The sequence below is a fragment of the Stegastes partitus genome, unplaced genomic scaffold (assembly GCF_000690725.1).
Source record: "Stegastes partitus isolate 25-593 unplaced genomic scaffold, Stegastes_partitus-1.0.2 Scaffold394, whole genome shotgun sequence".
Lineage (NCBI taxonomy): Eukaryota > Metazoa > Chordata > Actinopteri > Pomacentridae > Stegastes > Stegastes partitus.
The window spans coordinates 418,088-442,979 of record NW_007578125.1 but is presented as its reverse complement, the minus strand read 5'-3'; the positions used below and the strand labels follow the sequence as shown (position 1 = coordinate 442,979).

Below are 24,892 nucleotides of genomic sequence, written 5' to 3'. Positions count from 1 at the left end.
CTTTAATCAAGATTAATGTCTCAACAACTGTTAGATGGATTGCCATAAGATTTTCTACCTGTATCCATGACCCCCAGGGGATCAATCCTGATGACTTTTATGGTCCCCTGACTTTCCAAAGTTTCCGCTTATCTCCTGGATGGATTGGCACAAAATCAGGCAGACATTCATGTATCCCAGAGGATGAATCTTTATGACTCCAGGCTTCTCCTTTTTGTGCCACAAAGTTCACATTTGTGGTTTGCATTGAAATTCATTCATGCCCATCTCTGATCTAATAGTAACAATCACTGGACTCATTTGGAGACATGATTTCCTTGTGTTAATTTATATATATATAAAACTCAAAATCTTTTATGAAGGAAATATATTTTGTTTAAAACATGATTGAGAATGCAGTTTAGTTGTATAAGAAAGTAATTTCTGGGAGACAGTGCAGCGCAGTTGTGCACTGTTGTAAAAGTCAGTTTATATTATTTCAACATCATGAGACTATATTGATTTATTGTGCAGAGATTTTGAGGAGACGCAGCATCTGATGAGATCAATATCTGTGGCTAACTTACATAAGATATACCAAAACTGTCTAGTAAAGGCAGAAAACCCAAAATCTTAGAAAGAGTCTTCAAAAGAGCAAATACCATGACTAACATGAGGTTTTACTGGAAAGAGTCATAAATATCACAAACTTTTTCACTGTATCCAACTAACGAGACAATCAGCAGATGATGGACATGTAAGAGCAAAATAAGGAAAACAAAGCTGTCTAACCCCAAACCATTCATCCACTATAGTGTTTCCTTCCATCTGTTCCATCTGTTCTCTGTCTCCACATCCTAGTGTTACTCATTAATACTTGGTAGTTTCTTCCAGTTCTGGCACCAAAAACAAAGGATAATGATCTTATTTCCTATTAAATGGCCTTGCTGACTGGGGGTCAGGAGGGCTGGGAGGGGTTGAGACTATTCAACAGTAAGCCTGTCATCCACCAGACAGTCACATGTGCAAATTGAAATGTAATGAGATTAAGCACCAGAAGGGAAACAATGCAGGCTCCTCACCATTAAAGCTAAAGGGAAGGAAAAAAAAAAAAAAAAAAGATAAATCGGCTTAAGGAGAGAGAAACTGTCCAGGAGAGACGGAGAAGATTACCAATCATCGAAGTCATCAAAAAAGACAGGAGGCTTCAAAGCTCTATTAAAGAGCAACATAACACAATAAGTGGATACAGTGTCTTTCCCGGAGCTACCAAGACCAGTCCACTTTGTAAACCTTGACTGTCATTGACATCCTCCAGCTAATTAACCTTACACACACACACACACACACGCACAGAGAGAAGAAGAGCTAACAAGACAGAGACAGCGACAATGTGCAGCTGAAACTTGAGCTGAAATTGGTGTTTTATTTTCTTCGTTAAGTGTGTTTAAGTGCTGCATTCTGATTGAAACATTTAACACTTGTCTTTTATCTCTTGCAGGAAAATGATCTCTCTTTAATACTACGACCTAACCCTAATTGGGAACATGGCCTCTCCGGTATCAGACATGCCATTAATGGACACTCAAGATGCTCTGCCATGAGTCACCGGGAGCCAATGGAGGCCTACACTCAGCTGATAATGACTGCTGTGTGAAACAAAAACAAACTGTTCTTTTTTCCGCCCCTCCTTCCTAACATGCTCAACCTCTGCTGTTCTGCTTTCTGAACACTGAACCATGGCAGCTGGGGATCGGCAAGAGGAAGAAACACACTCTTATTTTCCCATCCACTCTTTTACAGAGCGGCCTGGCTATTTCTGTTTCTAACACTCCTGACATCCACATCTGGAGTGAATCTTGAAAACAGTGTCAAACTGCATGCGGGCCAGCTGAGGACCTGTTTATAGATGTCAGATTTCTGTTTTGCATTTGTTTTCACACAGTAGTGCTTCTTAAAAAGTGACCCTAATACAGAAAAATGCAGCGCTACTGTGACACCATAACAAGCACAAAAATTATCAAGAAGTATACAAACTGTGTCAGCTCAACAGCATTCTCAACAGCCCCCTCTAGAGACCACCTAATCTGCTTGCACATGAAATTTGGTGCAATACGATGCAGAAGGGTATTCACATCTGCTCACAAAACAGGACCAAAGAGAGCAGCTTTAGTTCGGCGAAGATTCACCAACGATAAAAGGCCTCGCTGTTTTGCTTCCACTGTGATAGAAAACACTGTCATCCAGCCAGGAAGCACCTTCATCATGGCAATCATCTCAGACACAGCCATGACACAAATCTCCTGCACCCAAGGGTGCGGAGATTGGCTTTCATAATGCACTGACTCACTCACACTGTCACCTTATCACTGGTAATGACTGTAGGTCGTTCTCGTGTGGGACATCCTTCAGCCGTGATGGGATCTGTTTCCCTCCCACACGGCAGCACAGAGGCGAGCAGCTGAGGTTAAGGAAAAAAATACACAGCGGGGAAAAAAAAAATAAAGAGTGGACCTTCTGTTAAAATGAACACACGCACGCATACATGCAGGAGAACTGAGGGATCAAGAAGCAAAACAGAGGGGGCTTTTAATGTCCACACACATCTTTTGAAAGTCTATATACGCACACTGTGGGCTTTTAACACTGTTTCATACAGGCAGCATTGAAAGCTTAACAGCCCATACAGAGGGAAGCTCACACACACACACACACACACACACACACACACACACACACACACACACATACATTGCTTCATGGAGCATACCATACAGAGAGCACTTTACAAAAAAACCTTGCTGTCCTCAGTACAGTTGCTCATAAAGTGGAGACATTCAGTGCTTAGAGTGGGACAGAGGGGACGGTATGGAGTCTTAAACACACACACACACAAACACACACACAGTGTAGAGCCAGTGTATTCTCAGACCAATCAATAATCCATTATGAACAAACTGCTCTTCACCTCCCACCCTGCTCTAAACCGGCAGACAAAGAGGTCTGCTGTACGCTTCACGATGAACAGAGAGAGAGAAGTAAAGCACAGCTGGATACACACCACTCACACACCTACAGGCTGTTCGCAAAAAAAAAGAAAGAGAAAGAAACATATATGCTGGAGATGTGAGGCGTTTAGAAGGTGACAAATGTGTCAGCTGTAAAATGAAACAAAATAGGGGGGAGGGGGGGGGGCAAAAAATCTTTCTGCAAACTTTATGGTTGACAGACAAGGTTCTGCGCCAGGTGCTGTTAAGTACTGTTGATTCCCTTACATCCCATATATCAAAAATCCTGTCGGCAGCAGTGAGTGGAAAACACACTTATACAACTTACTTCCTCCATATAGGTATATAACTGTAGGGACTGCTACAGAAATGTGTATTTCAGTAAAACAATGCTCATCCCAGCTCATCCCTGATCCATTTCTCACATACTTGCACATAACCACATCTGGCCACATATGCATTTGTGTGTGCACAAGCTAGAAAGGATAATCCTTCAGAGACTACATGTAGATAGATGTGGTGCAGGTGTGTGTTTAAGTCCGTTTTCATTCAGTGTTGTACTGGATGCTCCCTGATAAAGGTCTTTCCAGATGCTCTGGTTTCAGTATCAGCAACTGTGTTTTGACAATTCTGGCTAAAGCTTGGCTCAGGTGTGACTTATTTTGATTGTTGCTTGGCACACTGGTTCACAAACACCCAGCAGATACATTGCCAGGATCTGGTGCTGTGTGTTTTCCTAAACAGCACAATGAAAATATCCCACCCGTAAGGAAATTTGGCATAATTTGACTGAGGTTTTGGTAATGTGATTCTGGTTTGACTGATTCACCTCCTGTCTAGTTTGACTCTAAACTGATTCCCATTTCGGTCTAATCCAGAACCAGATCTATGGCCAATTTAGGTCCAGCTTGGGCTGAGTTATATTATATTTTTTCCTTTAGTCCCTGCTCTGTCAGAGCAGGTCATTCTCATAAGCAGGAAGAGCAGTGGGGGGCTTTTCGGCATTGTTGGGGTCTCCAATTCCCATCCTATCCCTGGTTCCATCCCTGCCCCCCATCCCTTAAACCCAGCCAGAACAATAGAGGGGGTCCGCGCTGTCTGTCCCTCCTCAAACTGCCCCCCCACACTTCTGATAAATAGGCTGAGAAGGGATCCTGCCTGCCTGCTCCATTTGCGTGAGAAGGGTTTTTTGGATAGAAAAGAGTCCACTGGGTCCCTGTTTATGTGTGTGTAGGAAGTGGCAGGTGTTTGGGTCAATACTGTCATGTTACATTTTGGTGACCCGCCCATGCTAGTGGGATTACTGGACGGGTAGGAAGGACGCAGGGTTTCTGAGCCCCGCAGAGTGACCCACACACACCAACAAAACACACTGAAGTAAATGACGTAGACTAGATGGAAAAAGCTAAGCAATTAGTTGTCAATATGCTTAGATTACACACGTCAGATATGCCATGTGGCTGCTGCAACATGTGACTTACTCTGATGGTTTATTTCGCTTGACAGCTTTCTTTTCAGTCAAATTGAGCCGGGATAAGTTAAGAAAACCTGTCACCACTTTCCAGAACTAAACCATATCTTTACGTGTTTCTAACAAATTTGAGAAAATTGTATATGTTTTCCATTGTTGGTTTTAAATTATAGCACTAAACTGACCAACACTGAGTGATACCTGCTGCTATAATTTAGCACTGACGAGCGCTGCCTGCTCCCATGGGTCCAACCATCCTCAGCTTCCTGTGGGATTCATGTGTGTTTGTGCATGTGTGTGTCTATGTGTGAGTGTGTGTGCTTCCCTCCCTCCCCCTCGCCTCCTCCTCAAACGCTGCCTGTTTTTCTCACACCGCTCGTTAACCCCTGGGTGCTCCTGCTCACGGCGCCCCCCCTCCACCACCACCCCTCTCCTGAGCCACAGCAGCATTCCTCACACTCTACGCACACACTGCGATCTGCTGTCACTGCGCAACACAGACTGAACTCCTCGTTTCTCAGATCTAATTGACCCCCGAGTTCACCAACAGTAGATATGTTTATTGCATAAACTCTTCTTGTGCAGGATTGCTGCTTTAAATCGTTCAATCCTGAACCAAACTTTAACCCCAACCACAACCGTAATCTAACGGCAACCCTAAATCCAAATCTTAATCCTAAACTATTGGAGTGGATGTAAGGATGATCAAAATGTGCTTATGTAACAAGATCTTTTTTTTTTTTTTCATTTTCCTTACAAGGGCAGACATTTAAAAACACTTGAGCATAACTGTTCTACACAGATTAGAAAGTTACAGCCGTGTTTGTTCAAAGATAAGATGGTGCTTTTTAAAATAAATAAATCAGATCCATGCAAATGACAGCAAAACTAGTTCCCTTCTACACTTTCCCATAATACCACTGAAGACACACTGAGGCAGTGTGAGCCGACCAGGAGCAGAGGTACAAAGAGCACAACAGCAACTTGTTGGTGGAATAGCAGAGGTAATCGATTTAAATCTAAATTGAAACTCCTCCATCTCTGTTCACCCCACTCCCCAACTGTCTACTCTTCTCACAACTCTCGCTGCCTTCTTCCTCCTCTTCCTCTGTGCTCTCCTTCATCTCTCTGCAGGCCTGAACAACCTCTGCAGCTGAACCTAAATCAGTCTCTCTGAAGTGTAATTAGACCGGCGACCTCAAAGTTGGCCACCAGTCTTTCACACTGTCACACTGTCTGATATAACCATTTTATTTTGCCGCTTGCTGAGGCAATAGGGCCTTGCGGTTAGTGAGTTTACACACACACACACGTATGTACACGTCACTCGTCCACGAGAGAGTATACATTTCAAATTAGTCATATTGTCGCGCATAAATGTGCATCTTCGGGCTGGTGTGAGTAGCCCCGATGGCAGCACTGAGACGCAACATTGTCAGGACAACAGCCGAGAGTTCCCACTTGTAATCTGGCTGACTCACAAAATTAACATTAATAAGCTACAGCTGATAAAATCTACCGCAGATACTTGCCATTTCACACAGTGAGACTGATGTGAGAACCATGCATCTCATGCTTACTGTACCAGCTGGTGGCTATGTGAAGAAAAAACAGAATCTGCACTTTTGCGGCTTATTAAAGGGCATCAGTTTACAAGAAACTGATTTGTCAGTCACTTCAGGAACGCTGATCCCACAATCACCTTCACCGCATTTCGAAAGTCGAAATTTGGCTTCAGAGTGATTCCGCTTGAGCATTATCTCAAATACAAGCTATTCAATGCAGTATTCAAAATATATTACCATGCTGCTATCAGGTCAATAATCCACTGGAGAACCAAAAAAAAAGCATCATTTCATTCCTTAATAACTGAAGAGGGCATCAATGCAAGCTTTCAGGAGCAAAAGTCCACACTAAGGTGTTGCATTGACTTTCTTACAGTTTTTTTTTCCCTCCTGTGGATGAATACAGTGTCTCTGTTAAAATATTCTTTGCCCAATCATTTACTTTGTTGCTTGTTTTTGTTACTTCTTGTGTGTCTTGTTTTCAAACCTGCCTCTACCTAGAGGCAAAAATCTGAAGAACACATCCTGCAAGATTTGTCAAGAGCAGATATGAGAACATAGCAGGGCAACAGATCTGCTTTTGAGTCTTTCTTACCGCCTGCGCGCACACACATACACAAAACACACACTGGCAAGCAGGATGGGAGGGTTTCCACTGAAATCTCCTGATGGCTCTACTACAGAAAGAGTGTGTGGGCTCAAACAGGCAGTTGTTGTTGCGAGGTGTTCACACACTGATCTAATGTACAAACACACACACATACACACACATCACACAAACAGATTATAAAGAAACATAACTCCATACAAAGTAACCTGTGGGGAAAATCCAATTTCATCCCTTGGATTTTTTTTTTTCTTGTTATTGTGAACAGTACGAATTGAATACTGAGCCCCCTTTGTGTGTGCATATGTGTGAATGTCACAGAAAACAAAAAGTATAGATTCACAACAAATTTCTTTTTGGGCACCACCAGGTCAGCTTTGCAGTATAAATAATTTTGACAGTATATGAGATACAACTACAATAAAACATAAGAAGGTCATGGTTGGGTTACTGGACAAAATCCCCACTGGTATACTGCACGACTGTTGATTCAGGCAAAATCATGGTGGTACTATGAGCAATGAGGTGGAAGTCAGGAACCTAATCACAATGGAAAATTACATTCATTTATCAATACATAATACATTAGAATATGGGGAAAAAAATAGATTACAACAGACAAAACTTCTTTTTTTTAAATGAAAAGACACTATTTCCTTATTTTTTGACCTTTGGGCTTGTGCAATAATACAGATTTAACTTTCCATTCAACTCATTCCTGTAACACAACACAGATGTGCAGCTTACTGCTAATAATCACCCTGATGATGGCCTACATTGTTTGTGACACACTGGTCATTTTTAATGCATGTTGCTATGTGAAATAAAAGTTTGTTATGTGGGACAAACTCGACAACGGGCCTTGGATCACTTCTGTAGAAGATCCCCCTTTTTTTTGTTTAACTCATGCTTAGAGCCCTCCAAGATGGAATAATAGAACTTCAGTTATTTTTTTTCAATTTTCATTAAAATTTGCTTTGAACAATAACTAGCAGGTGACTTATACAGTGGAACACACAGTTAGGCTTAACAGTAGTTTTAGTCTAACGGCGTGTTAACTGATTAACTGTGGATTGAAAAAGAACTATTGTGTTCTGAGCACACTCTAATAAATATGACCATTATAACATAACATACAGCTGGAAAATTGGACATTTAGTATGCGTAAATTCAAATGACTGAGTGGTCAAATTTGCATGAAAACACCTGAAATCTACAAGTCCTGGGCTGCTTTCAGGACAAGTTCACCAGCTTTGCTTTTAAGCGCTTCTCTAATTCATTATGAAGGCTTGCCATAGATGCTGTATATTGTTTTGTTCAGAGTATGTCCTCTATCATTTGATATGAAAACACTACCAGATTATTAATATTAGCCCTAAAATCTAGATATGAACACATCCATGCAATGACAAGTTCTTGATTAATTTAAACGTACGTAGGTGGTTTTGGTGACAGATGAAGAGTTGTACGCAGGTGCTAACTATGACTAAATTTGAAGTCATTTCAAACAAAGAAAAACATGACTTTCAGACTGACACTTAGTCACAGTGACACACAACTTGCATTGTTGGAAAGGTCAAGTCGTGTGGTTCCATTTCATATGTGCTACAACTCACTGCAATAAATACTTTGAGAGCAATTTAACCAAGAAGAAGGGGAGTTGGGTGTAAAGTCCGTTCATTAGGCTCTACCACATAAATACAATTTCTGTTAGATTTCTATAGAAAACCTGGTTTGTCATTTGGAAAATAAGTTTATTCATACTCTTGTCAAAGGCTACATGACAGGATTTACATCACTACCATATCTGCACTATAAATATGAAGCTCATGCTAGTAGCCTGTTAGCTTAGTTTAGCATATAGACTGGAAATAAGAAGCTAGTGTTTGTCTGTCCAAAAATAAATAAAACTCAATCAGCCCTAAAGGCATTGCTAAAGTTTACCCACTAAAAATATACCCACTGAATTTTGTACTGGAAATAAACAAGAAATAACTAGCTAATCAGTGACAGTTGAAGGGTTTGCTAAGTAAATGTTTTGTTTTTTAAAGTTATTTTTGGGGCGTTTTTTTGTCTTTATTTGATAGAGCAGTAGAGAGAGAGACAGGAAAGTGGGGGAGAAGAATGGGGGACGGACCTGCGGAAAGGGGCCATGAGCGGGATTCAAACTTATGACCTCCGCATCGGGGACTATAGCCCCTGTACGTGGGACGCCAGCTCAACCAGGTGAGCTATAGCGGCGCCCCCGCTAAGTAAATATTTTTGCCTTTGGACCAAGCCAGGACAACTGCTTTCCTTATTAGCTTAGCCTCTATGCTAAGCTAAGTTGCTGATATTAGCTTAATGTCTACAGTACAGATATGAGCGTGGCATCAATCTGCTTGTCTAGTTCTTGGCAAGAAGACAAATATAGTTCAACAAAAACATTTTTAACATTCACAAATAACAGTGAGTCTCACTGTCACTGGAAATCACTGTTACGTCCTACAAACATACTTTCAGTCCCAGTGGGATTATAGTAGTGGGAACATGAAAGTGATACCACTGGAAATACAAAATACCACAAAGTTCACTAAGGTTAGCACAAACTCATTATTGACCATCACAAGTCCCAAAAGGAATATTCTAGAAGTGTTTTCATTTGTGTGTGTGTGTGTGTGTGTGTGTGTGTGTGTGTGTGTGTGTGTGTATATGTGTGCTGCAACATCTGCCCAGAATTTCATAGCCAAAAATAATAATAATAAAAAAAAGAAGAAGCACCACACAGGAACTGGAGCTGCTAGATGAGAATAACAAACGTTGTCTTTTATATGGGACAAAGAGTTTTTCTAGAGAGTGCACCGAAGCTGTATGACACATTTCTTTCATACGCAGGCTGACAGGCATTACCGTGAGAGAGAGCTTATGTGGCTAGGTGGTCGTGATGGATGGCTGTATAAAAAGAGCCGGAGATCCCATCTGGGTCACGTCTTATCAGGCTGACTGATTCACATTGATGAAATCATGCCGGCTTGTTAACCCGCCCAGTGGAAAAACCTTAAACCAATACCGAGGAAAACAAGGCAGCATCAGAAGAGAGAGGGAGAGAGATGCATGTCAAGGAGAGTAGAAAAGGCAGAGCAAATAATGAGAGGGAGGGCAGCAGAGGGAAGATAAGTGGTAAATAGTGATGTAAAGTCACGGCAGGAGATGGATTGGGATAATAAGAGCTGACTGAGAGGGAGAGAGAGGGAGATGTGGGAGAGAGAGTTAGACGGAGAGCAAGAAACAGAGAGGAATGCGCTGCAGAAAATGTCTATCTTACAGGAGTGCTGTGACTTTTTATAAAATTAGGACCATTGATCACAACTGTGTGATGAGAGGATCAGTATGAAAAGTAAATGTTTCTGTTTATGAGCTCTGCGTGGTGTTTGTTCAATATTGTTGAGGGAAGGACTTCACAGCTTGTTATGAAATATATTCTGTGTAGTACAACCACATATCAGGACATTAACTAGGAATCACTCTCTCAATATTGTTCCAACAATCCTACTAGTGCAGTTACAGCGTAACACCCAAGCATCACGTCAAGCTACACTGTACAGTGCAAATGTGGATAGATATACAGTGTGCATGTATGTGTGTTTGTCAGCTTTCCTGTATGTATGCTTATTTGTGAGAGAAACTACAGGCTCTCAAGAAGATCTGTATTACTTTTTCTTCGGTTTCATGAATGTTTTCTAACTTTCTTAAAAAAATCCAAGATATCTTTAAACTCCCAGAAGTTAGCAGTTCCAATCTATGTGCACAAACTGTGAAAAATACCACCCCAGTTCCACCACTGTGTATAATGGTGGAAAACATCTGTCTCCTGAGCTGCGATGACAAAAAAAACAGAGATAAACAACACCTACATATGGCACATGTATAAAGTTCAAAATAGGAAAAAAATTACTTGGATGGAGAGGTGAATAATATTCAAAACACATGATTGAAAAGCTTTGTGACTGAGAAAACCCTCCACATGTATCTAAATCAGCCTCTCTTTTCAGTTCATCTTCCCTTCTGATGCAGGTGGGCTTAAGAAAACCAGATCGCAGCATTCTGTCGGTAAACAAGTGGCATTCCACAACCCGCCTGTTTGCAATAAAGCTCACCACCACAACATGATCTGCACCAGTTGCTTTGTTTAGACAGTAGTGGGTTTACCAGATCGACATCTGGAAGCAGGCAGCACCTATAATGGTAATAGGTTACATAATGCCAGTGAGAATTTAATGGTAACAAATTAAAGTTAAGTGAGCACTGTGTGTCCAAGTTTGTATGCTAAATGATGGAAACTGTCATTTGAAAGTGTTCATGTTAGGCCACAGTCAGACATATGGAGACACTAGCTTTTCAGGCTTTTTCTAAGTTTAACAGTTACACAGAGTAAATAAATAACTTTCAATTGTTCTAATATGCATTTTCTATCCATTCATTAGCGATACCAGCATCATCCTGTAGAGGGTCGCCGAAGGTGGCAGTTACAGACAACAGTGCATAACGACACCTGCAGCTAGTTCGTATTCACCAATGAACCTACCATGCATGTTTTTGCACTGTAAAAGTAATATAAAAAGGCATTAAGTCAGTAGGAAATAGAAAAGGTCATGCATTTAATTCGTTTAGCACCTTGCAAATGGGTGAACCGGAGTATTTTCTTTCATACTGTGATATAATAGCATAATTTATGGCCTTTTCATAGATTTACAAAGTTGGAAAGGGAGCATGTATAAGCTGGCCAAAGTGCTAAATCAGTTCAGTGCACTGCATTTGTTTTGTTTTGTTTGCTTGTTTACAAGCTATTAACATTCTTTTATCAGGTAGAATGAAGCTGACATTTGTGGCTCTGAACTAAATGCGTTCTCATCTTCTTTTCATTCTAGCAGTGTGTTCATGGCGCTAAAGTACTGGACATTTTGTTTATCACCACATATTTGCTAAAGAAACAGTTCATCATTCAGCTCGGGATGCCATACATACATTGTCCTTGAAATAACATGCACAGCAATAACATGTTTGCTGTGTGCCAGCTTGGCCTTGTCTCAGTCCTCAGCCTTCAGACATAATAATTGGAAGGAGACATGGTGGTGAATTTGATTGTATACATGACACAACAACAGCTGTATCCTATATAAAAACACATTCTTAACAGGAAGTGGAGTGGTTAAAGTGGTTAGAGTTATATTTTTATTTGAACAAATCAGGACAACTTATAGTAGCAGAAGTAATGTAGTTGCCAATGTACTTTTTAGTTGGACAATAATAAGATTCTAAATAATGAACGCCTGAAGAAGACACCAAAGACTTGGAAATATAAGATAATTTGGTTCAAGTTTATTAATTGTAGTAACTCGACTCTGCACTCCTCTTAATGTTAAGCTGGTAGTTCAGAGGAGCCACTGAGGGTACTATAGGAGAAGGCAAATGTTGCATCAAGCAGTCATGTTTGCGCAGCCCTCCCTGGAGGGATCAGACGCTTCCAACGGGAGTTACCTGCATCAGCCACCGCTAAAAAAAAATAACAGGCCTGTTACACATGAAATGAGCGACAGAGGCTTGAGGATTATGTACAGTCATTCTCTCCACATCGCACCAGTGGATAGCTTTACACAACACACTGTAGTGAGCAAAGACTGCAGGATGGGTTACTAAAAATGGAGACGACTCAGTTCCAGCGAGACAAGGAGGCAGAGTCAAAAGTCTGCCGGTAAACTCGTATGCATATGTATGAATCCAAGATCGGCGAATCAAACTGTGTTTTGGGTTTAAACTGAGGAAAACACTAGACTTAAGCTTACAAAGAAAGAAATGATAACAGTAATCAATATTTGTTATGACAATAAATATGGTTTGAGATTACAGACCATGTTGTGGAGGGATCATACGCACCACTGTAAACACTGTATGAACAGCAGCAATAATAAGCTGCACTTGTCTTCTACTGTATACTCTAGAGACTGATGTTACAACATGATGATAATGGCAATTTACTGCAGATCAGACAGAGGATCTGGTATTGTTTATATCATGCGACCTAATTGGTTACATATTTATTGTACACTTAATGAATACGTCATGCACTGAAGTGACTGATGCAGTACTCTGACACGTTCCACATGTCTAGCAGTTGTTTTAACTGTTACACGGTATAAATGCTTTTTTGGGGGCTTTTCCACACTGTTTATTTGGAATATGAAAATTGGTGGTTTTAAAAACACTGCAATTTGGCAAAAAAAAAATTATATATATATAATAGCCGCTTGAATTAAAGACCTGCCAGTACCAGGCCTTAAAAAACCTAATACATACAAGTATATCACACAAACCTCCACCTCAGATCTATCTGGCACAACGATGCCTGCGGAGCCTGCTGCCCAGGTACTTAAATCTAAGCGTACCAGCTGCTTCTGGGACTCAAACCTAGTTGTGAAAATCAATATGCATTTAAAAGGAGTCGTATCAGAATTCGTACTGCAGCCAGCCCCAACCTTAGAGATGGTACGGGCATAGCATCTGCAGTTCAGGGTTGTAATTTACATCTCTGACTAAAATGGTCTCAATATGACTGAGTGCAAAGTAACTTGCATAAAAATGCAGATATGCTGTATTTCCCAAAGTCAGCACTTATTCTAGATGCGTAGCCCTGACCGCAGATCCTGCCTGCCTCTCTGTTTGATGAGATTAGGACTGCATAAATGGGTCAGATCTTTCTATGTGATTTATTGGTTTTTTGTTTTTTTTTTATAGGGAAGACAGGCTTTTGTGACCATCCTTAAGACTATTAATTGGGTGATTTTGTGGAGTTGGTCAGGTATAATCTGATGAGATTAGCGGCTACGCTCTTTAAATAGAGTTCTGCAAGCCCAGGATTAGATGATCACAGCCAGTCGCACTCAAGAGCAACAGATTTTCATCTCTTTGGTTTCAGTTTGAGAGGAAAAACACAGTCGCTGTGATGATGGATGCTTGTTGCTGTTTGTAAAATATATAACATGATGGAATATTGAGATCGGAGTGGGGTATTTACTCTGCAAGTGCCGCTTGTTTGTTTCTTGCAGGGAGTTCATAACAGTGGAAACGCTCGGGTTTAGAGATGTGTTTAGCTGGTATGGGGCTGGGGGTGGAACGGGGAGGAGAGAAGGGGGGGTGCAGTACCAGGGGCCCCTACCTTCCTCCCCTCAACTATCCTCCTCACATCTGGATACAATGTAGGAGCAGGGCACTGAGGCCAGGGGGTGTATAGCTAAAGGGAGGGTGTTAGTGTGCTGGGGGATTCTTTACAAAACATCAAGAGTGCTGCTGCTGCTAGTGGTGGTGGATGTTGGGGTGGTACGGTTGTGTGTGTGTGTGTGTTGTGGTGGTGGGAGGGTGGTGGGGGGGTGGGGTGCTAAAAAGCTCCCTATCTTTGGTCTCTTCTTCCCTGTGTAGTTGACTGCAAGGCCCCCGAGCAACAGACGGACAGAGAGGCAGCTGGGAACTGAGGTAAGCAGCAGACAGCAGCCCAGGAAAACACAATGTGGGAGCACAAATCCAGATGAGGTAAAAAAAATAAATAAATAAATAAAATAAAATAAAAAAATCTGGTGTCTCCGCTCTCCTCTTGCACTGGATATAACTTGACAATCCCTCCAGGTTTAGACTGCCATACATTAAATAGATGTTTTTTTCCCTCTTTTGGTTTAAAAGTAAGAATCAAAATCAATGCGGCAGCACCGCCAGAGATAATGTCTTTCTTTTTTTTCCACACAGCCTCCCTTCTTGTCAAATTCTGGTCTTCGCATTACCTGCGCTCTAGCTTTACTGGCAACAATTCCGACCGAGGTTCAGGTGTGCGATGCTCGTGTAGCCTTGAGCTGCTAGCCTTAAGTGGAGACGGCGAGCAGGCTTCAGAGATCCTGTAAGCTCTCGTCTTTCTAACTTCACACCTCGTTTCTTTTTTTTAAATTATTTTTTATTGTCAAACTTGCAGTGTTCAGTCCCAACTGATGCTGACTCAAGTGGCATCACTTGAGGACATTTATCAGACTTCATGCAACTCCCTGAGAAGACACTAAAGGCTTTATATAACTTTTTTTTCCCATGAGCCCCAACTCCTGTGCATATACTTTGATGTGTAAAATCAGTGCACTTTCCCTTTAATATTATGTAACACATCCATTTTGTGAAATATGAAGATATTTAGGTGAGGAGCTAGGGGCAACTACAAGGGTCATAATGTAATCCATAGCACTTCCAGTCACAACAACACTTGAGAATTTATGCTATTTCTGTCTGCGGATACATGAAATAAAGGGAGAGCGGAAAAAGAAAAGGGCTTTGCTTGTTTTGTGGTCTTGTATTTTCCTTGCTGAAAACAATCCTCCAGAATAGGTGATGGATGCACATGGCCTGCAACCGGCTCCTGCATCCAAATTGCATTCATCTCGCACGCATAGAGTTGAACTGTATCTCTGATGCACATGCGGATTTCGGGTGAGCTCATTAGCCCCTGGGCGACCCTCCTCCTCCTCTTCACCTGTGTCCTCAGTGACCCTAAAGCCTGCTTGACCCTGGCACAGCACCTCCTGCTCCAACTTCCTCAATGCCTCTTCATTCCATTCACTCAAAGTAGAAGAAAATGTAAGGAGTAAAACTCTGACAGTGGTGGATCTACACGAAGGCTTAAATTTTTCTCTAATTCACAGAGGTCTTGGTATAATTAAAGCTTTTACGGTGCACAAATCTGCTCACTTCCTCCTATTATTCATTCTTTTGATTCATTCTGAGACAGCCAACAGTTTCTGTGGAAAAAGGAGAAGTCAGACTGCCCTCTATATTTCCATATGAGTGGATCTGACCTACCACAGAGGGATTTTTTCTTTTCCTACAGCAAAAAGGACATAACAAGTCAATAACATTGTTGCTCATTTAAAAAGCAATGCAATGACATACTTTGGGAATATGAATTTGTTATCCTAGTAGTGGTATTTATAAGGTATGTTCCCATAATTTGAGGAAACAAATCATGCATTTCTCCTCTATAATGACAAGCAAACATTTTTTGACCGGGTAAAGTCCATCCATATGAAGCCCCGTATCACACACACACACATACACACTGCTCGCTGAAACACATCGTGGCAAGGTTAGGCTGACATCAGCGGCTAACGATCAGTTCCTCTGTGGGCTGAATGATTAGCTGCAGTAGCCTGCAGACATTTCCAGCTTGTTTCCCTAAGTTAGTCAGACATGCAACATCACTGGCCCTCAGTCCTGAACAAACTACATCCACTCCCTTCCATTCGCTCTGATTCTGTTCAAAAAAAGGGGAAAAAAAACAAAACTTTTTGGAACTAATAGATGATTACAATGTAGTGGATATGGGGTTGCTGAGATGGGTTCAGTCAAGTGGAGAAGAACGGGCATATAAGTTTGTTGTAGTTGAGAGTTGTTTTCATATCCAAATGGAGTAACGACGGGAGTGCCTTGAGGGAGATTAGACAACACTGTGCGAGGGTGTGTGTTTGTGTAAAGGGGTGGAGTATGTGGCAGTTGCATCAAAGTGAAACTAAAGTAAGAATGAAAGGCTGGAAATATTTGCAACTATATTTTTAAGGTGGTAGTCCATAACTTCCTTTTTTGCTTCTCTTGTTTTCAGTTTCCAGCTGAAGTTCTTAATGTTAATTGCTGCTGAACTTCTGCTCCCTACTTCCCAGAAATCATTTTATAATCAAAGCTGTTTATTAGGTTCCTATGAGTGACATTCCTGTTCTTTGTCTGTTCTGTGACAATGGGCATCACCTACTTCTTTTATTTTAACTCCCAAACAGCTGCTCAATGTCATGCAAGAAGCTGGATTTTCCCAGGAAGAAAAAAAAAAAGGAAAAAAAAAAGAAATGAAAAAGAATCTAAACCTATTTTCTCATGTAAAAAAACTAAATGGGGACATTTGTATTCCTATTTAGAATGTGTTTATTAACTGGAACAGAATGCCAAATGCTAAAAAATGAGCCTCTCAGCTTAGGAAACAGTTCACCCAACCCCCACCCACCCTTAATGCCCTCTGGGCTGCTGTGAGTTTGGATTAAGTTTGGGTGCCATATCCCCTCCCTACCAAACCCTGCAAAACACACAGACACCTACATGCCAAGTGTGTGTGTCATGTTGGGCTACCAAATATGAAGAAAGGCCATCCAATCTAGACTAGATAAACGAGTTGGAAAGAATGCACAGGCGAGAAAAGCTGGTTTTTACAAATGATTAGGTATGATAGTACCTAAACGAATCCATATGACGTTTTCAATTCATGGTTGTTAGACACACGGGAGATTCATTTTTAAAAGGTAGAGGATAAATCTACAATAAAAGGTGTTGATGCACGCGAATTGGCAGAATCCTTTCTTAAATTCCCATTGTAATGCCATCTAATTAAAGTATGAGTGCATGTGTGTGTGTGGTGTGCAGGCAGGATGTGTGTGTATGAGGCAATGGATCAATAATGGTAGTCTACTACAGTGACATCTGGGCTGTACAAAGAGTGCTGGTCCTTCCCGCTGCAGCTCTTCTCTGCCTCTCTCTCTCTCTCTCTCTCTCAATCCCTGATCATAGCCACGTGGTTCTCTGGGCTATTTCTCCCAGCTAAGCTTATTTCTCTTCTTTAATCCCGCAGCAATCACAGCAACAATGCCAAGCGTCGGTTCATAGACGCAAGCAGAAATCTATTAACTATGATCACAATGTCAGCTCAAACCTGATAAGCACTGCTAATGAATCCAGCACATGCAGCTCCAGTGCTGCATGCTCGTGGTTGTTATTTCATTGGATCATCAATAATGTGTAAGACGGAAAATCAACATGAGTGACGGTGATGGATAATGCAGCTTGTAATGTAGTAAATGGGCTTCCGTTTGGGCTGAAGTGAGAGTCACTTTTCCACAAAACTCCAACACATCCTACTCAATTCAACTGATGAAATCTATGCACTGACAAAGACGCTCCAAAGCTGCTTGCATCACTGCAGGCCCGGGCTGCTCTGAGTGTCCTCAGCTAATACAGGGTGGCACTGATAAATGGGCTCGATATCCAGCCCTGATTATCAGATCAGCCACTCACTGTGGCCCACCTCTGATTTAAGCGTGGTTCCAAGCCTAGCTGGTTAAAATTACGATTTATTAGTACAACTGCTAACAGCAATGGTGGGAGCAGTGGTCTGTCAGTGGGGTTATTTGCAGAGTGTTCAAACTGCAAATCCTGCAGATACACACCTACATGTGTCAGATAAAGATGAGCAAGGAAGCACAAAATAGATTACACACTGCCTTCCTATTATTTAAGCATTTGGAAGGGGCTGATACTTTAGTAGGGCTATGATAAAAAGATGTATTAGTTGGAAAGTTTAAATGTTATTTTGCTACACGCATTCGGAGTCAGGAAACTAAAATTCCATTGAAAAGAATAGGTTGTTGTTTAACTGCTCACATTAATCACTGAGATATTTAGGCAACGTGCCAATCGCTGTGCGTAATCTTAGAATGACTGGAAATGTTTCCTATCAGTCTGTATCAATTATTGTAAAAGTATTCTAGCATTCAGTGTGCAATACTTGAATGAATGCAGATGATATTTGCAGTGTTTCATAATCTCCAACTTTAATAAACGTTGCCACCGATATTTTGAATTAAGCTCTGAGTGGATGTGTATAAATGACAGTATTATAATGTTACTTTTAAAGCACGTATTGGAAAGAAAAAACATAAAATCCAGCTACAGCTAATAGGTGTGGGTTGGATTTACTCCCACATTTAGTTTTAGTTACTTTGGGTAATACCAGGGCCTGTACAATGTCTTTGTTTTACACTGATAAGGGAAGTATGAGTAAACAAATGGCTTTTTTTTCTTTCTTTTTTTTTTTTGTTAAACAAGCTTGTTGTGGCTTTCAGTAGAGAGTTCTTGTGTCCCATTGTGGTTTGCTGTTTCGAAGGGGTTTTCCACCACTGAAACAATGAAATTCGGAGGTAAAAATGAATTATTGTCATAATGACAAAGTTTGAAGATAGCTGTTTCTGAGTCATACCATATAGCCACTGATTTAAATAAAAAAAATGATGGGAACTCTCTGTGAGGCCATTACCATGTTCCTCTCTCTCTCTCTCTCTCCACCTTGTTACAATGGGTTAAGGCTAAAATGGCCCTGTGCCTAAATCCCCCCCCTCAGCTCCTCCCCTACCCCCCACCAACTCTAACCCTTAACCCCTGTCCTATCTTAATCCTCTGATTACTACATCAATTTCTTTGGGTCTAATTTAGGCGGCCGCCAGCGTCATGGTTTAGTACCTGGAAAGTGCCACTGGGCTTGTCAAGGCTATATTGATCCATATGGGTGTGGAGGGTGCAAGGTGTGACCCAAATAAAAAAGGATTAGCTGCCCACCTGTTACCCAACTTTTGAGAAAATCTGCATCGAAGAATAAGCAGCAAACTTAAACATCCGCTGGAAATGTGTAGGATGACAGCAAATGTAAATTCCCTCTGATTATCCTAGGCAGTAAGCAATACGTTTCCCATGGAGGCCTCATTTATAATTTAATCCAGGAGCTTGGTGTTTCTAGGCTAACACAGAGAGATTGCCCTTTCAGAGTGGAAACCCCCACCATGTGGCAGGGAATCAATGCCATCACCGCAGAATAGACACCGGACCCTGTATTGAAATGATGTGGCTAACTGGACCACCAGCAAAGAGAGGTTCGCTTCTTCCATTTTTTTTCCATTTTCATTTTTGTTTTGTAATAATAAAAAGAAACAGCTGTTAAAATAGGATTTGCACTTGTTGTTTGCTGCCTCTCGCCATAATCCAACCTCAATATGCCACAGAAAGTTATTTAAGCCTGTGAAGGCAGATGCATATTTGCTTTCATGTAGAAAGGATTGATGCAATCTAAAGCATAACAAGGAAGAGTGGAGAGAAAGAACAGAAATAACAGAGCGTGTATGACTTCAGTACAACTGGCTTGGTAGGAAAACATATCTGTCTTGTGACTTGATGTCTTTACTTTTTTTTTTTTTTTTTTAAAGATCCATTACAGTTCAAAGCCACACAACATTAACACGAGCAGTTGGGACAGACATGAGGAAGTGCAGCCAAAGCAGGGTAGTAATTACAGTCAAAAAAAGAGGACTGAATAGATTCAATTTACGACTTAAGTATGCATATGTACAAGCCAATTAGCCAGCTCTGGAACCTCTCTCTGTGAATTCAGCAAGGTGTTGGATACCACCCACAGAGAACTCAGTCCATGCTAATGCTTGTCAGTATAACAAGGGAATAAACTGTTTTTCCATCTTTCTAAAGGTCTCAGCTAGAAGATACACACATTTAAGCCACAGCCATTTTCCACAAGAGAACCAAGCAAGGCACCTGGTGAGAAACACAAAAGTTGTTTTAAAAACTGCCCGAAATGAAGAAGACACCAGAGTTTGCTTTTCCACACATTAGTAATCATTCAGATTTGTTTCTGGCCACCTTACAAACACGAGTCAAACCTTTGCTAAACTTTGAGTTCAGTTTTGCTCTCAGTCAATTCATGAGGGGAATATTTAGCCATTATATGCTCTTCTATGGATGCTAAAGAATCTTTGCTGGAAAATAACACAACGAGCACTGGGATTAAAAGGAGTATAGAAAGACTGTGGGCCAGAAGACCAAAACAATAGGCTAAAATTCACTCTAAATCTCTGTAGAGCACAGGATGAGCTGCAAGGTTGGGAAATATTTCTCTGAGGGTTCATCACTATGAGCAAAGCTTTTACATTACACATTGTCATTTCATCTTTTGGTAATGCAATTTTCTGAGCATAGCAGCTTTAATGTTAACTGCTGAGTAAGGCTAAAGTCAGCAGAAGCTGCAATGTATCAATTACTTAACAAAAAGAAAAACCTAAGGTTAGCCGCACATCCAATTCAGTGACATTACCTTTAAAAATCTACTCTGACAGAGCCTTTATAGTGTTAAAGCCCCCCTCTCAATTGGTGAAGGTAAATGACTATGTCCATGGTGAAAAGGCACAAGGCAGTAATGAGTAATGAAAACAGCCGAGTTAGTGCTGCCATTCAGTAAAGGGCCTGCTGCTGTGGAATGTGAGGCGCCATTCATTCACATGGGTTAAAAATGCATTTCTGCCACCACAAAGCCCTGCCTTGTCCTCATTGTTTCTCGCCACACCAATAAAACACTTCCACATTCTGAGGGGACAAGACAAAAAAAATGAAATTGCTAATTTTACTCCTACAGATACAGGAAAAAAGGGGGGGTGAGGGGGTGGGTGAACTTTGCAAAAAAGCAAACAAAAAAAAGAAGTCAAGACTTTGGAAGAGATAGAAAAAAAAAGAGTGGTGGTGGTGGAGTTGAAAGTTTGATCATGATAAGTGAGGGGATGGAAAAGTAAAGCACACAAGCTGCGTACAAAAGACAAACAGTCCCATTGACAAAAGCCAAATGTATGCGGCATTTATTCAGAGTATGAAAAGACACACAATGACGGGAGGCAATCAAACACACACACAAAAAAAAGCTTCACTCGAGTCATGTGTGAGCTCTCGAGGGATCTGTTTGTGAATGCGAGGCATCTGTGACGGGCTCTGTAAAAACCTCATCTTTCGGTCATTTTTGGAACGTGCATCACGTTTGTATTAGTCAACCGCTAAGTCACATTTAAACATAGGTCATGTTCCTCCTTTGCCTCCCTTTACAAAGCTCAACAAGTGACCTCACTGTATATTTACTTGTATGACATAACCCTCTGAGAAAATACAGCCAACACCGAAATCTTCAGGTACTTAATCCTGTTTGTGGCTTTCCTACCTCTTGGACAGACAGGTAAAAAACAAAAGAACAAAACAAAAAACACAGCTGATCTAAAGTCTAGGCACAAATCAATCCAGAAAAGCAGTTATTTACTCCCCCCCCCCCCTTCCCCTAAAGATTATTGACTACATGTGTTTACCTTCGAGTCTATTCCTGGGACTGTTCTGTGAGTTGGTGAACAGGTGGCGCTCTTAGGGGCTGTTTATTATCTAACAGTTAATTTGGGGAAGTTGGATTATTTGTTGTTGTTGTTGTGTGGTGAAGTCGGGTGTTGTATTCACCGGTTTAACCACAGAGTGAGAGCTGCAGGCTAAAGAAGAAATGTTTAACATAATGTCTGAAATCTGACATGGGGGAGACAATGTAATCCTGTCTGCAAAACAACCCTCTCTCTCTCTTCCTCCCTCCCTCCCTCCCTCCCTCCCTCTGCTCTCTATTTCTTTCTCTTTCTGTATGTGTGTCTGTGTGTGTGTGACCTTAGACAGAAGAAAATGCTGTATCTTTCGACAACTACAGAGGAAAACAGTGCACCACGAAAAGCCAATCTCAGAGGAGTGAGGAGGGAGGAGAAAAAAAAAGAGAGAGAGAGAAAAAAAAGAAAAAGCGATCAAGTAGAGTAAACTCACAGCTGAGGATCCCATGCAGACCGTCAATTTGTAACAGATAATTACTGGACTATTGAAGGAACACCAAATCCAACTCACCACGTTCTACCACAGAGATGTATAGAAGCCGCTGTAAGAGCACTCCAGCAATACACACAAGTGAACATCACAGTGTTTTGTGTGCAAACTCCACCAACACAAAGCCACCTCTATCTATTTAGGCTACTTTTTGGTAGGCAAAATTCCAACAACACCAGATAAGACAATGCCTAGTTTTTTTTCCCCTCCTCCCCTTGTCCTTATCATTTGTATTACTCAAACTACAAACAAAATGAAGGTGAGTGTGTTTTGGCACACGGACGCTCGTGCACACGCACACACTCCCTCACTGCCCCCCCTCCCCATCCTCCTCCCTCCTCTCCCTCCTCTCCCCCTCCCTCCTCTCCCTCTACTGCAAACTATGCTTTTACATAACTATCTCCTCTGATAACTACTCCAGCCAGCCCCTGAAGGAGGATCTCTATGACAATATTCCTGTAATACACCTATAATATTTTCACTTTAATAGCTTTTATAGTGACCTTACCTTTATGGATATTTTATCACCTCTGCCTATAATTTTCACTGCTGCTGCTTAGTAAGTTTACAACACTTGTTTTATCGCCTTTAAATATCGCTATAAAACCCCTTTAGGAACTTCATTTTTTGCCTATTATTTGTGCACCACCCTTCCTAAATAGGATTTTAACTGTGGCTCCTTTTTTTGTGCAAGGTTCCACTCTGTTATCTGTCAAACATTCCTCAAAATGACCCTTATCTCCACTGTAGCACATGCACTTTTTTTTTTGTTTTTTCTTTGCTGCCTGTTTCTTCACCGGCCCCTTATACTCTTTAAGGAAATGACTAGGTTAAAAGTAAAAAAGATTGCAGTATAGAAGCAGCAGCAGCAGCAGCAGCAACAGCAGCCAGCCCCCCCTCCACCACCTCCTCCTCCTCCACCACCTCCTCCTCCTCCTCCCCTACGATGGAACACACCCTCAACATAACAAACAATAATAATTATATACAGTCACTTCCTTACCGGTTAAAACACTGCCGAGCTGAAACACTCGTTTAAAAAAAAGAAAAAGAAAGAAAACCGGTGCAGCTCTCCCCCAAAAGCAAATTGTAAAGAGTCCAGATCCAGCAGAGACACACTGAATGTTCCAGTGCAGCGACTGACAGCAGCAACCCGCGGATCAACTTTGCTGAAATCGCGTGGAATTATTATTATCTCGGGCGAATTCCTGTCTCCTTGTGTTGTAGAACAGTACAGGTTCCTCTCTCTCTCTCTTCGCTGTTTCTGAGTCTCTCTCTCTCTCGTCTCTTGTCGTTTCACTGGTGCTGCCTTCACGTGTTGTCGGAAATGTCGGAGATAAACTGGCAAACGTTTAGGATTCTATACTAAACTTTTTTTTTCCTTTTTTTTTTTTTTCCTCAATGAAGCATTCAAGGATATGTCTTGTGCCATCGATGTTTTTTTTCCCATTTATTTATTTTAAAATTTCTACCCAATCTACATACAGCCAAATCTGTACCATATTTGTGATCCAACATGGGGGCATATGACTCACAGCCTATTTTAAGTTATGATAAGGAATTGTTTGGTGGTGTGATATATTGTCACTAAATTATTTTTTTCTTGCTCGTTTCTCTCAAATGTGAGGACCTGCTCTTTTCCCTTGTGTTATAATAGTCATAACTTTTGATTTCAGTCTAACCTCTAAAGTTAAAGTTGTTAATATGCTTTGTAAGCTTCCATCTGAACATCTATGTTAATGTTTATTTAGGCTACAAAAAAGTTTTTGTTGTTGTTCCATTAATATTTTAACACTGATAGGGACTTATATGAGCTCTCCATTTCCCATAAGTCGTAAAGGAAGTGCCTGCATGTACGGTTTCTTCATAAAACGCATGTGATCACCCAACATCCCCCAGTAAAGTCCGACAGTCCTTCCCCTTTTAAAAAAGAATTCACCCTACGCTATTTCTGATTTCTAGCATGGGAAATGCGGAGGTTCTGGGTGCGCCTGAACGCACCGTGAATGGACAGAAGCACTGTGTGTATGTGTGTGTACGTGAAACACCGAGGACAAGATCGAAGGGCGAAAAAAAAAAAGGAGAAGCCGAAAAAGTTTGTCCCTTGTCACTAAGACCTCAGTCCCCCACGCAGAGGACACACATTCCACTGTGTCTTTGTCTCATTTTATGTCTCCATCGCGTCTTATCTGAAGGAGGATCTGCTGGCGAGTCCGTGTGTGTGTGTCTATGTTTAATTATAAAGTGTCCACAGTAAAGGCGACGCTGAACAATTGTCTCCCAGCTCGACAGCAGCCCCGTGCGCAATTGGTTTCGTGCGTAAAAACGTTGGCACTACTGGTAACGCTGCGTGAGATCGGGTTTGTAAACTTATTTGAGCACACACCCTCGTGTTTGGTGGAGTCACCTGTACGTACAAGTCAGATAATGGGGTTAAAGAGAAACAAAAAATGGTCATTAATTTGGATTGCCTGGCGCATGGAGCTCCCCCAGCTCACCATTGTGTCCCTATACCACAACAGCAGGCTCACATCCTGTAGGTGCATCATCACTTAAGGGAAAAAAAAAAAAAAGTTACAAGCAAAGACCCCCCATCACACACAAAACACCCGATCGAGCCCCCCCTCCCTCCTCCTCCTCCCTCGCCACATGTTTCCGCCTCCCCCCCACCAAACACATACACCGCATGCAGATTGTGAGAGAGCTTCAGCAAAGC

At 41.4% G+C, this 24,892-nt stretch overlaps 1 protein-coding gene across 4 annotated transcripts in view; it reads right to left on the bottom strand.

Annotated features, from left to right (window-relative positions):
* Positions 1-24,892, bottom strand: part of LOC103359772 (zinc finger protein 516) — a 48,276-nt gene that overhangs the window by 22,496 nt on the left and 888 nt on the right. For 2 of the 4 annotated variants that reach the window (XM_008285288.1, XM_008285291.1), the window contains exon 1: positions 23,180-23,434. The exons of 1 other annotated variant lie outside the window; for it this stretch is intronic. The gene's annotated coding sequence lies outside the window, so the exon portion shown is untranslated. Of the gene's footprint in view, positions 1-15,169; positions 18,299-23,179; positions 23,435-24,892 lie in introns of those variants that run through there. One more of the 4 variants, XM_008285290.1, reaches the window with a different exon arrangement.